General features: G+C 46.4%; 1 protein-coding gene across 1 annotated transcript in view; it reads left to right on the top strand.

The window, feature by feature from the left end:
- Positions 1–1,685: 1,685 nt before the first annotated feature.
- Positions 1,686–18,374, top strand: part of LOC146200490 (4-vinylphenol methyltransferase 1-like) — a 60,702-nt gene continuing 44,013 nt past the window's right edge. The window contains exon 1 of the mRNA XM_084592951.1: positions 1,686–1,783. The gene's annotated coding sequence lies outside the window, so the exon portion shown is untranslated. The remainder of the gene's footprint in view (positions 1,784–18,374) is intronic.

Raw genomic sequence — 18,374 nt, 5'->3', positions numbered from 1 at the left:
GGGAGGAAGATGAGGAAACGACTGGCCAACCAGGTGGCGTAAGTAGACGCCGCGTGCAATCAGCACGCGGCGGCTGTATTCGCGGTAGTCAGCAGGGCAGGTGCATCAATTGTAGCGGCTTGCTGCACGAGAGATGCCAGCGCGGCGGAAGAGTTGGCGATAGCGCTTGCGTCGGTACCAAGGCGAAGAAAATTTTATGTGAAAGCAAAAATGCAGTGAGGAACTTCGGGAAAGGAAGAATCTCGGAAGAGGCCAAACGCGTCCTCGAGGCGAGGCCGATAAAACGTAAAATAGAGATAATAGGGATTCCAGCGCACGAGTTTATTGCAGGAAATGATGGGCAAACGAGCTTACCCGATCTCTCTATCACCGGGTGACCGTAGAGCAGCCCTCTCGCATGCACATGAAATATCTTGATTTCATACAATGAGATCACGGAACATTATAAGCCGAGGAGGAGGGTCTATCCGCCGCCCGACTGTTCCCTCGGAAACGAGGAGGAAATTGCGTTGATAGATAGACTAAACTTTAATGTCGAAAGGATAAGGTGATCTACCCCCTACCCCCCCCCCCCCCCCCCTTGACATGCAGGTCAGGGGGCGGGTGCCGCCGCCTCAGATGCAGGCTGGGAGGTCTTGGGTCCCAGCAGCCTCTTCAGCCAGTTGGACAGCAGGAGATGGAGCTCAGGGTCCGAGCTGCGCAGCAGGGTATCCCAAGTGTCTCTACTGCCTACATTGTGCGTCCCCTTGAGAGAATACGGGCATTCCCATGTTAATGTTATGTGGTGGCGGGCGATAGCAAACGCCGACAATAATTGGAAGGTACGTTAAAAATCCCCAAGTGGTCGAAATCACGCCGGAGCCCTCCACTACGGCCCCCCTTTCTCTCTTCCCACTTTCACTCCCATCTTTCTCCCTTCCTTTGCGGCGCGGTTCAGCTGTCCACAGAACACGTGTGACAAATACTGCGCCTTTCCTTTCCCGTGAAGGAAATAAAAAAAAAAGATGCGTTACATGATACGAACAAGATTTCTCACGATAATCGGATGTTGACGACAGAGCACTGAAGCTACTGACGCGCAGCTATGAGTACCCCGCCACAACGCTTATCAATACGGTCGCGACGAAAAATGTCGAAGTTAGGGAAACAAGATGCCAACTAGCTATCAGTTATTGATGGGTTTATCCAGGTTTCAGTTCAGAGCACTATGTTGCATTCAGTAGTTTCGCTAAGGTGATGCTGCGAGTCGCGTTTAGGTATAAGGCTTCTAATATTAGTATAATGGAGGGATATGCTATCTCTGATAGGGTGCGCAGAAGCACATCGTACTAGCTGAGGGTTAAGTATGACTACTTGTTGGGCAGTGTGGTCGAAAACGTACGTGGCGTCATCAAAAACAAGTTTGTTGTACCAGGGTTTTATTGATTTGTTCTTTGATTTCGCAAACTCAGCCAATTTCTTCCGTGCAAGGCGACTTTCTCAAGAATTATCTACAGATAAGGTTCTTTTGAGTTTCTTTTTGCACTTGATAAGACGTTTTATTTACATTTGTAATGAGAAAAGCCAATGATAATGGACCTATTTTGTTAGCATCAAATCGACCAATTCTGTACGCTCTTTCGATATCATTTGGTTCATGTATGACGTCACTTTTTGAGTGGCACAAGTCAAGTACCACTTTTTCAGACTGCGACCAGGTCTCTCATTCGCTGTACTTCAGACTGAAGAAAGCAAGGTTAGATCGGCGAGCACGGTACTCAAAATCGGCGATCCTTGCAGACAGGTTAGCAATTTGTTCGCTTTTTTGTGTTGTAAGTGCCTGCACATGTTCGACCTCGTTTTAGGGACAGTAAGGAGGAGCAACCGCTTTCTATTTTCGTTATTCTTTTGTTATGTCGTCAAGTACTTTGTCATTTTCGGCTAGTTAATAATGAACTGACTTTTACTCGGTTAAGAGGGTGTCTGGTGCGGTTTGTAGTTCTTGCAACATCGACCAGACCTCTGGAACTACTTGCGTAGAGGAGTGGGAGTTTTTAGGAGGACCGGGGTTTAGTTCAACATCGCCAGCCGGCATCCATAGTAACCAGCCGATAGCGTGAATGCAATTGCAAACAATGGTAAAACAATAGCCGGGGCTCGGCATGCACAACCTACGTCTTGTAATAAGTGCGTGAAGCAAGTGATGAATAACAATTTTTACCTGCGCGAACAAGCAAAGGAACCTGTTAGTGCGGGTCATTGCGGCCGTGCTGCCGAGCCCACTGAAAAGCGGGCGCGTGATTCGTGGCGTTTTATTCTTGGGTGGGGACGTCACTTTGGCCTCAGCTGCTCGTGACCAGGATAGGTGCGATGGTAGTAGATACAGTAGATCTGGCGGTGGCGTTACGAGGAACTGACGTGACGATGTAGCAGTTTGTGGAACGTGTCTGATGGAAGGCTGTTTCCTGTGTCCGGAGGAACCGTGAAGTTTCGCTAGGGTGTAAAGAATGGCTGAACTGTCCTTTGACGGTAGCGCAAGGCACTCCACAGCTCACAGCTTGAAAACAGGCCAGCGGAAGGAACTGCACAAGCAAGCAAAGTAACCGGCAATGCGGGTCATCCTGGCCATGCAACCGAGCCGTATTTATGACTCGTTAATATGGATACTCCCATCCGTACACCTTTAAATTTTTTACCGGTATCACGCGAGCGTCGACCGTTCGCTTGATCAGCGCCCTATGACGGAATGAAGCGGCAAACTCGCCGAGAGTGGCCGCATGCGCAAGACCAGGCCACGGTGACCGTCGTCTGCTAAGCTGTTCCAGAAGTTGCGCCCAGCCCCGACCATTTTCTTCGCTAATCGCACTACCTGATATTCTAGCCGCTAACAGAGCGAAGAAGGCAAGAGAGATTGCTGATAGTAGCAGTGTAAGCATTCCTCGAACAAATTTTTGCGTTTCGCGCTTATCAACTGCATAATGCGCTTATGAACTGCAAACAACTGCATGCATTATAAGAGCACACGAAACATACATCGCAAAGTTAGTTCGAGAAACAATGCGTACACTGGCTGCAGCTGGGCGGCACGTGGCTTCTCCTGAATATCGGGGGCGTGTGCCAGCAATATTACGATCAAAAGAAAAGGTAAGGGGCTGCGCGAAGCTCCGGGAACAGCCTAGGAGGTGACGGCCACCGTGTGGCCTGGTCTTGGTGCGCATGCGGAAACTCTCGGCAAGTTTGCCGGTTCATTCTGCCATAGGGATAGGGTTCGCTGATCTAGCGAACGGTAGACGTTCACCGTTAAACATTTGGTGAGTGTACAAGGCCGAAATGCACGGAGTCCATTGGGCACGCGGAGTTTAGCTACGTTAATATGAACAACGATGAGATCAAAATCACTACTGACCTAACTAGATACTTCATTTCCTGCATTTTGAGCGCAGGCTAGTAAAGAACGCAATGAAAAGTTCACATGATTCAAGTGACAGCCTTTCTTGCGCTATCATGCTTTACAGTGCGAAGCTTCTGCACAGTTTCGAAGTTTATTTATTTATTTATTTATGAGAACCTCAAGGGCCCCCAGATGGGACAGTATACGTGAGGGGTGGGCATTTGAATGGCGGTTAACAATGGTTTTTGTAAGGCGATTACAAAGATGATGAGGCTTCTTCGATGGCAGTCTTGAAATCAGCAGGGTCTGAGATTAGGGAAAGGCTGCCAGGAAGGTCATTCCAATCGTAAGCTGCGTACACGAAAAGACTTCTGAAAAGTAGTACTTAGGGCACGATGCGGGATGATGCTGTTAGAACGGCCTGTGCGGGAGTTTTCTGTATTGCATGAAAGGTAGGGAATAAATCTTTTTTGCAGCTTCTGGAAATTCAGTCGCTTTCGTCCGACAGAATACTGACGTCGTGTATGTGAATAGTTGCAGAATAAGCAATTTATCTATTATCATTATTTTTTTTTTCAAGATGGTGCCCAGTAAGGACACACGTGCACTGTGCTCTCGCCCGTTTTTTTTTGGCAAGCAGCAGTTTTTACGCTGTGCCGACTGTGCGAAACGTGTTCACATAAAGTGCGTCACTTGGGCGGATGATAAGCTGCAACTCTTAAAGTCCGGCTCTCGGCCATACGTGTGCAATTTTGTGCGTCGTCGTCGTCTGACGGTACTAGGCTTAGCGACGGTGGTGCGCCGGCATCTACGTTCCTTTCTCCCATCGCCCCGCTCCTGCCCAGCCACCCGACCGGTTTTGCCCCTTCAACCGCAACCGGCGAACATGGCGGTGAGTTTGCCTCGCTACGGGCTCTCCTCCTCGACGCGCTTGAGGGAATCTCTTTTCTGAGCGATGCGGTTGCCCAGCTACGGGAGGAGAACTAGCTCCTTCATGGAGAGAACTCGCGGGCTTTCGTGCAACAAGCCGAGGTCATTGCCTCTCTACTCGCCGATGTTCGCTGCCTACGCCAGGAGCTTGTGCGGCGCGCTGCTTCGCAGTGTGAGCGTCCTCTCGTCGTTTCCGTGGACAATCCTACCCGTGAGGAGCAGCCGTCTGTGGACTACTCCGCCGCTCTTCATCGAAGGATGACTCCCGGCGATATTACATGTTCATCTGCTGCCTCTGCGGTTAACCAGGGTTAACCCCGTGCGGTTAACCCACCTAGTGCGATGAAGAAGCGCCGAAGTAGAGCCATCACTTGCGCATCGAGCTCATCTGTCCTTAACGTTGCCAATTACCAAAAGAAGCGCTCGAAGACTATTTTTGTCTCTAAGCTCAGTCCCGAAACAACATCGGTAGACCTTACCAACCATCCAAAATCAGTGAATATTACCCCCATTTCCTGCCGGCAGCTGAAAAGAAGGTACGACTCCTACTCGTCCTTCCATATTAAAGTTGATGTAGAATCCTACAGTAAGCTTGTTGAGCCTTAGATGTGGCCGATAATCCCCGGCGGGGATTATAAAAGGGTTAAAGATTTGGCAAACTGATTACTTCGAACTATGACCACTTTAAGGTAAAAACGTTTAAAATGTATTCCTTGCCAAACCCCATAAGCCACTGAAACAAGCTACCCCAGTATAACTTTTTGTTGGGCTAGTTGGTACGTGTTTTAAAATAAAGAAGCGCCAACAATAACAGAACACGGACAAGTGCTTGTCCGTGCCACTTCCTTGTGTTCTGTTATTGTTGGCGCTTCTTTATTTTAAAGCAAGCTACTACTCGAATGTCGCGATGGTTCCGTAAAACGAGGTATTTCTATGCTTTCAATGACTACTAAAGAATACTTGTGATTATTCGTCACAGCACGCTTACGAAATTGTACTTTCCTTCTTTATGAATGCATAAAGCATTGCGTTGCCTCAACTGAGGTTTGATTCTTGATACTCTTCTCATATCCGCTTTAATGTCTACAGGTGCTATTGGCAATCGGATAAATAAATTTCATATATTAATTTCGGTCATCGCCTTTTGTTAACCTCACTTTAATAAAAAAAAAACGTTCAGAGCCTTCTTCATTCCATCCACTTCCTAGTTTCTTCGTTTGATCGAACTAAAGCTACTTTTTTGTGTCGTTGGGCATTAGGAAAACCTTGGACGCTTTAAATAGGTGTTTTTACGAGGCAAGTTTTCAAAGGCAAGTTGGGAGTTGGTGACCGGCTGTACCTGTGGATTGTGGGCTATCTCAACGGCCGCTCTGTTTACATGACTACGCCTGAAGGAGATACTACCCACTATCAGGTCGATCTTGGAGTTCCACAGGAAGGAATCCTCAGCCAAACATTGTGTGACGTTGCGCTAATTGGCCTGGTGAGGTAACTTCCAACTAATATTCACATCTCCCGTCTCGGCTGCGGGAGGTGGTTAGTTTAAAACCCACCGCCGGACACCCACCGGTAAAAATGGGTGCAAGCGTCCCCCGGCCTGGCACTCGGATTTTCTAGGGGTGTGCGTTAAGGAGAAGCTCAGTAAACCCCGCCGCGCGCCCCTCCTCCGCGGTGGGCCCAAACCCAGTTTCGAACATCGCAGCCTGCAAAGGTGGTTCAGCTTGTCTTGCAAAAGTACTTCATTTCAGCCTCACCTGAGGTGCTCCCTTGGAGCCTCAGCTGCAGCAGTCAAAGAAAAAAAGAGTGCAGAGAGCTCTGACAAAATGTGATTCACTGGAGAAGGTAATGTCAACCCACTCCAGTATTTCCTGTCAAGAAAACCCTATGACCAGTCACAATAGCATTAATGATATGGCACCACACGATGAGCCCCCCAGGTTGGAAGGCGTCCCACATGTTACTGGGGATGAACAAAGGGCGATTCCTAGTAGCTCCAGGACGAATGAAGCGGCTGGGCTAAATCCAAAAGGACGCTCAGTTGTGGATGTGTCGAGAAGCGACAGGAAAGTCCGATGTTGCAAGGAGATTTTTATTTTATTTATTTATTTGAAATACCCTAAAGGCCCAATAGGGCATTACATAGGGGGGGATGTGGAAGCAAATCACATAGCAACATGGAATGTAAGATCTATGACGCAAGGTATGCTGGATGCAGTCAAGCGAGAAATGAACAGATTGAACATTGATATCTTGGGTATCAGCGAGCTCAAGTGGCCGAGAATGGGAGAATTTAATTCCGGCGACCATTATGTCTTTTATTGTGGACACGAATCCAGGAGAAGGAATGGGGTCGCTCTCATAGTAAACAGAAGAATGGGCCAAGCAGTGCTAGGGTACAACGCCAAAAACGACCGAATGATTTCACTTCGGATCCAAGGTCAGCCTTTCAACATACCAGTTATCCAAGTCTATGCACCAACCACTACTGCTGAAGAAGATGACGTTGAGAGATTTTATGCTGACCTGCAATCCCTTTTAGACCGCACGCCCTCATAAGACGTCCTTTTTCTCTTTGGAGACAGGAATGCTAAGGTGGGGAGTGGAGGAATATCCGGAATTACAGGCAAGTTCGGTCTCGGTGAGGCAAATGAAGCTGGGCAGAGGCTTGTAGAGTTTTGTCAAGAAAATAACCTGACCATAGCGAATACTCATTTTCAACAGCACAAGAGGCGCCTGTACACATGGACTTCACCGGACGGTCTGTAAAGGAATCAGATTGATTATATGCTTTGCCGGCAGAGATAGAGAAAAGCCATACAAGCAGTAAAAACAAGGCCTGGGGCCGATTGTGGTAACGATCATCAGCTTCCTGTTGCCAAATTTAAGCTTCGATTGAGAAAAACGCAGAAAACTAGAAGGCATTTCAGGTATGATCTGGATCAAATTCCATCAGAATATGCTGTTGAAGTGAGGAATCGATTTCAAAATTAGATCTAGAAGATAGAGAGCCTGAAGAGATGTGGACTGATGTGCGTCATATAATACAAGAAGTTGTTACTAAGGTAGTTCTAAAGCAAAAGAAATGCAAGAAAGCAAACTGGTTATTTGAAGAGGCTTTGCAAATAGCTGAGGAAAGGAGGATGGCAAAAGTTATGGGGGGAAAAGAAAAATACAAGGCTCTCAATGCGGATTTTCAGAAAATAGCAAGAAGAGATAAGAATGCCTTCCTGAACATACAGTGCCAAGCAGTTGAGGACAACAGCCAATTAAGGAACACAAGAGCTCTGTATAAGACAATCAAAGATATCAAAGGAAGCTTTTGTGCTAAGCTGGGCGTGATAAAGGACAAACGAGGCAGGGACCTCACGGAAGCCTCAGAGATAAAGAAGAGGTGGCAGGAATACACAGAAGAACTGTACAAGAAGGACCCGGATGTTAAAACCCAACATAAGACGGCTGTGATTACTGATCTCGAGCCGGGCATCCTCAAGAGAGAAGTTGAATGGGCCTTAGCCAGCCTTGCTAAGAACAAAGCTAGCGGAATTGATGGCATTTCAGCCGAGTTGCTTCAATACCTCAACCATGATGACGCTGTTAACGTTCTGTATACATTATGTCAGCAAATTTGGACAATCCTGCAGTGGCCACAGGATTGGAGGAGGAGTTATCGACGTGGGTCTCAGCCCGCTCCTCCTTGAGAGGACGGATGAGATCCTTTAAAACATCTACTTATACATTGCACATCCATTATATATCGCAAATGAATTTTAGGCCCTATACACCATTGTTTTTAGCATTTTTACAGAGCGAATACATTTTTAGGCCCTATACACCACTGTTTTTTATTCCTTCATGAAAACTCACAACTATTCCATTACTGTTAACCTTGAGTCTGGCGCTCTTTGACCTGAGTCGCCCTTGCGCCATTAAAATCCATCATCATCATCATCATCAGGATTGGAGGAGGTCAGTTTACATCCCTATTCCAAAGAAAGGCAGTGCCAAAGATTGTTCCAACTACCGCACGATCGTGCTTATTTCGCATGCTAGCAAGGTGATGTTGAAAATCCTCCTAGGTAGTCTGCAGCAGTATGTGTATCGGCAGCTTCCGGACGTGCAAGCTGGGTTTCGCAAGGGCAGAGGAGCTAGAGACCAGATTGCCAACCTTCGCTGGATCATGGAAAAAGCGAGAGAGTTCCAAAAACCCATCTACTTCTGCTTTATTGATTATGCGAAAGCGTTTGACTGCGTAGATCACAGCAGATTGTGGCAAGCTCTCCAAGAGATGGGAGTTCCAAGTCACCTCATCTATCTCCTCAGGAACCTGTTGAAGGGCAAGAGGCCACAGTCAGAACTGGGCATGGTCTTACTGATTGGTTTCCGATTGAGAAAGGAGTGAGACAAGGCTGCATACTGTCGCCCTGCCTATTTAACCTATATGCTGAGTGCATCATGAGGAAGGCCGGTCTGGAAGAGTCTTCAGCTGGAATGAAGATTGCTGGGACACGTATCAACAACCTTAGATATGCGGATGATACCACTTTAATTGCAAGAATTGAAGTGGAACTCAAGAGACTTCTGATGCGCGTACAAGAAGAGAGTGAGACGTTTGGGCTTAAACTGAACATTAAAAAGACAAAGATCATGGCGTCTTGCCCCATCAAGTCCTGGAGCATCAAGGGACAAGAAGTGGAAGCTGTGACAGATTTTCTCTTCTTGGGCTCCAAGATAACTCCGGAAGGAGGCTGCAGCCATGAAATTAGGAGACGCCTACTTCTGGGAAAGAGAGCCATGGCTAGCCTTGACCGCCTAGTAAAGAGCAGAGACTTTAGTCTGCCAACCAAGATCCGTATAACTCGTGCTATGGTATTTCCAGTTGCGATGTATGGATGCGTGAGTTGGACTGTGAAGAAGGCTGACCGCCGAAGAATTGACGCGTTTGAATTGTGGTGCTGGCGGAGAATCTTGAGAGTTCCTTGGACGGCCAGAAGATCAAATCAGTCGATATTGTCGACCATAAACCCTGACTGCTGATTGGAGGGTCAAATTTTGAAGTTAAAGCTCAGCTACTTTGGTCTTCTGATGAGAAGAGAGGAGTCGCTGGAGAAAAATTTGATGTTGGGAAAGGTTGAGGGTCACCGGAGAAGGGGTAGGCAGCGAACGCGATGGTTAGATGGCATCCTCGAGGCGCTGCAGATGAATTTATGTGATGTTAGTAAGATAGTGAGAGACCAGAAAGCGTGGCCTGATATGGTCCATAGGGTCACGAAGACTCGGACACGACTGAACGACTGAACTGAACTGAATATCCACATTAGTGCATATACTGACGACATCTGCATCCGGCCTTCTGGTTCGATGTGCCCACAACCAAGTGCGTGCGATATTGCAACGAGCTGTGTCATCGACATTGATGTACAGTCGTGAGCAAAAGTGGTATACAACACTCAGCCAGTGACAGAGCTCGGGAAAACTGCGTAAAAATGCCGCTTAGCGACAGCGCAAGAGACAGCGACAGTGACACATGTATGTGGATAAAATGGGGCACTGCCACTATTATTCCGATCAGAAATAGCTGTTGCTAGATGAAGCTGACATGCAGTTTTCGCGAGCTCCGCCACCAGCTGAGTGTTGTATACCACTTTTGCTCACAACTGTACCTACGGCATCAAGGCTTGCTTTTAGCGGGAGAAAAGTGCGCAGTGATTGCATTTACGGGAAAATGTGTCACCCGCTACCCGATTACTGTTCATGGGGTTGTGACACCGTACGCCTTGAGGCACAGAGTCTTTGGAGTAATTATTGACCACAGACTATCTTGGTCGAAACATATTAATATGATGAAGAAAATGGCTAATCAAGTTTTGCCATGTTCTTCGTTTCATAGCTGGCATCAAATGGGGTCTAACTGAGCGCTGATTTTTACTGCTTTACGAGACTGTTTGTTGGCTACATTCGGTACAGTCTCCCAGTACTCTATAATATGAGCATTTCCTGCTTGCGTAATTCAGAGAGCGTGCAAACGCAGGCACTGAAAATATGCCTTGGACTGCCCAGATGCACCTCTAACAAAGGCAAAATTGAAGAGGCACATGCTCGCCCAGCATCAATATGCTTGTCACATGAAGCACTTCGTGTATATTTACGAACACTTACACGATACCATTTTCAAATCGGCCGGACTGCAGTTTTGCAAGTACACTCCGCTGGAATCAGTCGCACGTACCAACAAGATATGCACTCCCATATCGTCCCGCCCGACCACCATGGACGATGGATAAACCGTTGATGCACCTTCGTGTTCCCGGAATACTAAAGGAATCAATGGTGCTACTTCGTGGGCTCAAACAACTTACTCTGGCCCACATCTGGTCAATATATCCCAATTATATTCACGTATGCATCGACGGATCTGTGTCAGCACAGGCATTCGCGGTAGCTGTGGTCATACCAGCTCAAAAAACGACTGTACATTTCGTTTTGGTACATACTTCCATATCAACCGCTGCTGAACTTGTAACGCTTCGCGAATCTATTCGCTACATATATGGGGAACCACCTAAAAAATGATGTATATTCAGGAATTTAAATTAATATTTGTTCTTGCTTCACTTTATCCAATAACAAGCCTTTTTTTTATCTGCTCCGACTAGCAATTTGCGAAACAATCCTTGAATAACTAGCTATTTAAGCTAGTTATTCAAGGATATACAATTATTAATTTAAATTCCGGCAACGTCACTCGGATGAATAGATCCAATGCTAAGGTCCTGCAATCGAGGCAGCTTTATGTCCATAGTAGCTTCTGTGAAGATCATTCCAACTGCATCAAATGCTGGTCATTGAGAGGCACAGTTCGAGATAGGAGCAAGCGGAAGCACACAAGCTTCTGTGAAGGTCTTTCCAACTGCATCAAATGCTGGTCACTGATAGGCACAGTCTTAGATGGGATTAATGACCTCAGTTGTAGCCTTTACAATAAAATTCCCGTTGATGCCCTGTTTTTAGACTTCGAAAAAGCTTTCGACAAGGTTACTCACAAACGGCTATTTCCTAAATCTTTCGCGTCTTAACCTTCACCCACGAATTTATGAATGGATCTGGGACTTCCTACCTACAAGTCAGCAGTTTGTATATTCTAACACTACGGTTTCTTCTAGGTCTCCCGTCCTTTCAGATGTACCCCAGGGCACTGTCCTTGGCTCCCTACTCATTCTAATTTATATATTTGACATCGCTTCAAACATTTCATCTACCATTTGCCCATTTGCAGATGATTGTGTGATTTACCGTCCTATTAGCAATAATGCCGGTTATCGTACCCTTCAAACCGACCTTGTAATTATTGAATCTTGGAGCAAAAGAGGGTTATTGCATTTGAATGTCAAAAAAAAAACTTTATTATTTCGTTACACCGGCGACGGTCGTATCCAACACCTGTCAATGTGTTTTGCGGCTCCGCTATTTTTCCGACATCATCATGTAAGTACCTAGGGAATTAACAGCTCGCATGGTGTTTCCTTGTCCGCCCATATCACAGCTATTACTGGCGAAGCTAATCGTGTCCTTTCTTACGGCGTAGTTTATCATTAGCCTCTTCGTCTATACAATCTCTAGCGTATATAACCTTGGTTCATCTGAAGCTGAAATATGCATGTGCAGTTTGGCACCCTCACATTGCTTGTCTGACTAAAGCACTTTTAATCTATCCAAAACCGTGCTATTAGATTCATCTACTCAGATTACTCATATCACTCAAATGTGACTACCATGAAATCAAGAGCTAACCTTCCTGACCTTGAGCTGCGACGCAAACTCTTCCGGCTCAATCTCTCCCACAAATTTTGTCACTTATCTCCAGCAGGCTTAAAACCAACTCCCCATGTCTCTATTCGCACCCCAAAGCCAATTACCCCCGCAGGCACGTAGCACTGCGTACTGGCACTCTTTCTTTGCCCAGATTTCAGTCGACTGGAATTGCCTGCCTACCGACGCTGCACTCCACTTCAGCACCGTCCATTGTAAAACCTCCATCGAAAATATTATTCTGTCAAACGAGTGCCTTTAATTTCAGTTTATTTGTATATTGTGTTCTCCCTCAAGTAATGTCCCTATACAGGGGCATTTCAGGTGCACAAAAAACTAATAAATAAGAGGAAGAACACGAGCTTCTGTGAATATCATTCCAACTGCATCAACTCCTGGTCATTGATAGGCACAGTTCGAGATGGGAGCAAGAGTAAGAACCAGACAGCCTCCATTTTGTAGCTTTCTTTTCGCCATCCCAACCGTACTGGTCTAAAAAATGGGCATATTTTTTGCTTAATTCTACTGGTAGTTTTGGTTAGATATCGAACATGTTAGCGTTAAACAGAGTACCGAACTACATTTCCTTACTCTTCCTTTCTGCTTGAGAATTAGTATAGCATCATCATCAGCCTGACTATACCCACTGCAACGCGAAGGCCTCTCCTATATTTCTCCAATTAACCCGGTTCTGTGATAACTGCATCCACTCTAACCCTGCCAACTTCTTAACCTCATCCGCCTACCTAACTTTCTGCCGCCCCCTGCTACGCTTTCCTTCCCTTGGAATCTAGTTTGTTACCCTAAGCGACCATCGGTTATCCTCTCTTCGCACATGTCCTGCCCATGAGCATTTCTTCTCTTTGATTTCCACTATAATGTCATTAACTTGAGTTATTTCTCTGACCCACTCTGCACAATTCCTATCTCTTAATGTTACCCCTACCATTTTTCGTTCCATAACCATCTGCGTTGTCCTCAACTTAAGTAGAACGCTCTTTCCTAGCCACCACCTTTCAGGCCCATAGGTGAGTACAGGTAAGATGCAATTGTTGTATACTTTCCTCTTGAGCGATACCGGTAAGCTGCTAGTCATAATCTGCGAGTGATTTACAAACGCGCTCCATCCCAATTTTATTCTTCTTATTTCCTTTTCCTGGTCCGGATCTGCGGTTACTACGAATATGTCTACTTAGGACACTAAGTAGACGTATTCGCCTACTACTTCCGGTGCTTCGACCTAACGTAAACTGCTGTTCCTTCCCGAGGCTGTTGAACATTACCTTAGACTTCTGCATATCGATTTTCAAGCCTACCTCTATACTTTTAATGTCCAGGTCACCAATAATTCTTAGCAGTTCATCTCCTGAGTTACCCATGTCATCAGCAAATCGCAGATTACAGAGGTATTCCCCGTCTACCCTTATCCCTAATTGCTCCCATTCCAAGCATATGAATACTTCCTCTAAGCAAGCTGTGAATAGTACTGGGGAGATCGTGTCTCCTTGCCTAACACCTTTCTTTATGGGACTTTCGTCACTTTCTTTAGGCAGAGCCATGGTTGATGTGCAGCCAGTATATATATCTTCCAGGACTTTCAACTACGGTTCTCTACCCCCTGATTTCCCAATGCCTGCATCATCGTCGAGGTTTCAACTGAGTCAAATGCTTTTTGTAATCAATTAATGCTAGGTATAAGGGCCATATTCCGAGCATTTTTCTACCCCCTGGTTGATGGTATCGATATGATCTATAGTACAGTATCGTTTCCGAAACCCTGCTTGATCCTATGCTTGATTGCAGTCTAAGGTTGTCCTGTTTCTATTAGCGATTACCTTAGTAAATACCATATACGTAACAGACAGTAAGCTGATTGGTCTGTAATTTTCAAGGTCCTTTCTTATGAATGAGGATACTGTTTACGTTCTTCCATGGTACCGGTACCGTGGACACCAGGCACTGCGTATACAGGGTGGCCAGTTTTTCTAGAACGATATCCCTCCCGTCCTTCAGCAAATCTGTAGTTATCTGATCCTCTCCAGCTGATTTCCCCCTTTTCATAGTTTCTAGTGCTTTTTTGACCTCGTCCTTCGTCACTGGTGGAACGTCTGACTGTTTTTCCCTACCGTCAATCTCATTACGGTCCTGATTACTTTGGCTACTGTAAAGATCAGTATAGAACTCCCCAGCTACTTTGACTATCTTGTTCATATTCGGGATGACGTTGCCCGCCTTGTCCCTTAGCGCTTACCTCTGATTTTTGCCTATGCCCAATTTCTTCTTCGCCGCTTTAAGGCTTCCCCGGTTCTTTACGGCATGCTCAATTTTCTGCATGTTGTACTTACTTATATCGGCCACTTTTGCGCTTATTTATTTGCTTTGATATCTGGGCCAATTCTATCTGGTCTGTTGGATTGGAAGATTTCATAATCTGGCGTTTTTTAATCAAATCTCTCGTCTCCTTAGACAGCTTACCTGTATCCTCTCTAACTATCCTACCGCCTACTTCTACAGCGCACTCAGTAATGATATCTCAGAAATTATTGTTCATCGCTTCTAGGGTAATGTCGCAATCCCCGGTTAGAGCTGAATAACTATTCCGTAGCGAGATCCTGAACTCTTCTGCCCTCCCCCTCACCGTTAATTCGTTGGACTTCTTTTTTACTAATCTGTTGCGTTCCTTCTTCATATTTTGACTAGTTAGAGACCTCACCATCCTGTGGTCACTGCATCGCACTTTCCCGATTACCTCTACATCTTCCAAATTGGCGGGGTTGAACACAGTATGAAGTCAATTTCGTTTTTAGTCGCCCCGTTACGACTTTTCCATATCCATTTCCGGTTCTTCCATTTGCTGAAGAAGGTATTCATGATTCTTAAGTTACTGCGCACTGCAAACTCAGCTAGTAACTCCCCCCTGCTATTCCTAGAACCAATGCCATAGTCACCTACTGCCTGGTCTCCTGCCTGCTTTTTCCCTACCTTGGGATTGAAGTCGCCCATTAGTACCGTATACTGCGTCTTTACTTTTCCAAATTGCCGATTCTACATCTTCGTACAAGCTTTCAACTGCCTGGTCATCATAACTGCATGTAGGTGCATAGGCCTGTACAACCTGCAGTTTATACCGCATCATCATCATCATCATCATCAGCCTGATTATACCCACTGCAGGGCGAAGGCCTCTCCCATATTTCTCCAATTAACCCGGTTCTGTGCTAGCTGCATCCACTTGACCCCTGCGAACTTCTTAATCTCATCCGCCCACCTAACTTTCTGCCGCCCCCTGCTACGCTTTCCTTCCCTTGGAATCCAGTTTGTTACCCTCAGCGACCATCGGTTATCCTCTCTTCGCACTACATGTCCTGCCCCTGTCCATTTCTTCTTCTTAATTTCCACTAGAATGTCGGTAACTTGAGTTATTTCTCTGACCCAATCTGCGCGCTTCCTATCTCTTATTGTTACCCCTACCATTTTTCGTTCCATAGCCCTCTGGGTTGTCCTCCACTTAAATAGAACTCTCTTGGTTAGCCTCCACGTTTCAGCCCCATAGGTGAGTACAGGCAAGACGCAACTGTTGTATACTTTCCTCTTGAGCGATACCGGTAAGCTGCTAGTCATAATCTGCGAGTGCTTGCCAAATGCGCTCCATCCCAATCTTATTCTTCTTGTTATTTCCTTTTCGTGGTCCGGATCTGCGGTTACTACCTGTCCTAAGTAGACATATTCGCCTACTACTTCCAGTATTTCGCTACCTAATGTAAACTGCTGTTCCTTCCCGAGGCTGTTGAACATTACCTTAGTCTTCTGCATATTGATTTTCAAGCCTACCATTATACCGCTTATTAGGCCTAATTATGGTGCGTGCCATCCTATCATTAATACTATAGAATTCATCTATATTGCCCGCTATATACTTATTGACAAGGAAACCTACTCCAAGTTGTCGCCTCTCTGGTAAGCCTCAATAACACAGTACATGCCCATCCTTCAGTACAGTATATGCCTCATTCGGCCTCCTAACCTCACTAAGCCCTATGATATCCCATTTCATACCCTCTAGTGCCTCTAACAGCACTGCTAAACTAGCTTCACTAGCTTGGGTTCAGCATTAAACGTTGCCAGGGTCAGTTTCCAATGGCGGCCTGTCCAGTGGAGCCAGGAATTCTTAGCACCCCCCGCTGCGTCACAGGTCTGACCGCCGCCGTGGTGCGTTGTTCCGCAGCCGCTGGTTACTGAAGGCCAGGGTTTTAGAGGACTAATCATGGGAGGTCGCAGTCAATTACTGCCTGTTCTGGTGATGGAGTGCGTAGCCGGAGGTGTTCACCGGCATCAAGTCGCACCCCAAACCTGCTTATATGCAATTCCATCGACACGCGTTTTTTTTTTCCGGTGGAGAATTGTGCGGCAGCGGGATTCGAGCCCCGGACTTCTTGCATGCGAGGCGGATGTTCTGCCGCTGCGCCACCGCTGCACCCCCTGCAATTAGTATATATTAATTTTAGAATTCTGATGTCTAAGAAATACTGTGGAGTTGACGAGATCTATGTCTGCGTTCAGTACAAATTTGCTAGTTCGAAAAAGCCGGATATTGTAACTCTTAAGCATATTTTCAATTTAAAATCCCGCCTTCGGAACACGCAGGCACGTCTTAATTACTTGTATCACTCCGACATGTATGAGCTGACTGTAATTTCGCCAACTCACAAGATCCGCAAGCGTGAGGACTAAGATGGCTACAGATAACAATGCAGACCACCTTCCAGCTCAAAAGTTTCGCTAATATACACGTGTGGTAATAGAAAGTGGTAATGTTGCACGCAAAGCACGTAATTCAGAAAGTAATGTAAAAGCGTACTCTTAAGGTGATCTATGGCACGAAATGTGCGCCACCAAAAACGAATTGCATCCAAGTTTTTACAAAAAGACTTTGACTTCCGCCGATAAAAACAGATTGATTGGGGCAAAATTAACACTTTAAGAATTAGATGAAAGTAACAAGCTAGTGAGTGCCCTTTATTAAAAACAAAACGCTACTAAGAATGACGATGGGTGTGACAAGTATTTGAGATCACCTAGCAGAAGGTGATCATAGTTCGGAATAAATATTTTTCGGGAATGTGTAAGAAGCACGGCTGCCTTAATATGAGACTGCGCTCATAGTTTATGATAAATAAACTGATTTCACACTTCAAGGAAAAAGGGCGCTTTTGAGACCAGCATTTTTGGTTCATGGCCTCTTTTCGCAAGCATTTCACCCCAAAAGAGTCGACCACCAGGCCAGGGGAAATCTTGTACACATTGTAAACCGGTCGGCACCCGGCGGCACCGTGGATCGAGCCTGGTACATCCCGAATTCGAAGCGAATGAACTTCCACAATGACATTGCCAGGCATATATTGTCACGGACAACAGGGCTAGACTTGACTAAAACGCCGGGACGAAGCTGTACCAGCAGGCGAAGTTCGGCACACAGCACGCGAGAGTCAACTTCAGTGTCCTCTTCTTTCAGGCGCAGCAAGAACATGGGGACACCAGGTGGCATTACTCCCCCTCTTAAAACGAAATAAGGGACGGAGCGCGAGCGATGGCCAATGTAAGCGAAACGAAAGACCAGCACATTGACAGCATAGATAACGGAGGCGGGGTAAGGTGCCCTACGCGACAACGAAACAAGCGCATAGCGCACTACCGCGTGAAATAGGGCTTCATGCGGACAACGTGCACGACCTCGGAGCGTGGTTGCCGACGCGAGGGCTGCACAGTACCCACTGGACGAACTTCGTAAGTCACTTCCGTGACTCGGCGCAGAACTTCGTAAGGTCCGAAGTAACGGGAAATCAGTTCATCACACAAGCCGGGCCGACGCACCGGGGTCCACACCCGAACTTTCTCTCCAGGATGGTATGCGACGTGTCGATGACGGAGGTTGTAGCGGCGTGCATCCGTGCCCTGCTGTTGTTGAATGTGAATGCGGGCAAGTTGACGTGCTTCCTCAGCGCGCTGAGCAAACTGCTCAGCGTCTGGCGTGAGTGGATGATCATCTGTGCAGCTCGGAAGCATGGCATCCAACATCGTCTGAACGTCACGTCCGTAGACTAGGCGAAATGGTGTAAAACGCGTCGTCTCTTGGGTGGCCGTGTTGTAGGCATATGTGATGTAGGGGAGAATTTCATCCCAGTTTTTGTGCTGCGAGTCTATGTACATTGCAATCATGTCGGCGATGGTTTTGTTGAGTCTTTCCGTGAGGCCATTCGTCTGCGGGTGA

The sequence above is a fragment of the Amblyomma maculatum genome, chromosome 2 (assembly GCF_055883805.1).
Source record: "Amblyomma maculatum isolate TAMU_Amacu chromosome 2, ASM5588380v1, whole genome shotgun sequence".
NCBI classification, from domain to species: Eukaryota; Metazoa; Arthropoda; class Arachnida; order Ixodida; family Ixodidae; genus Amblyomma; species Amblyomma maculatum.
This window is presented reverse-complemented; position numbering and strand designations above follow the sequence as displayed.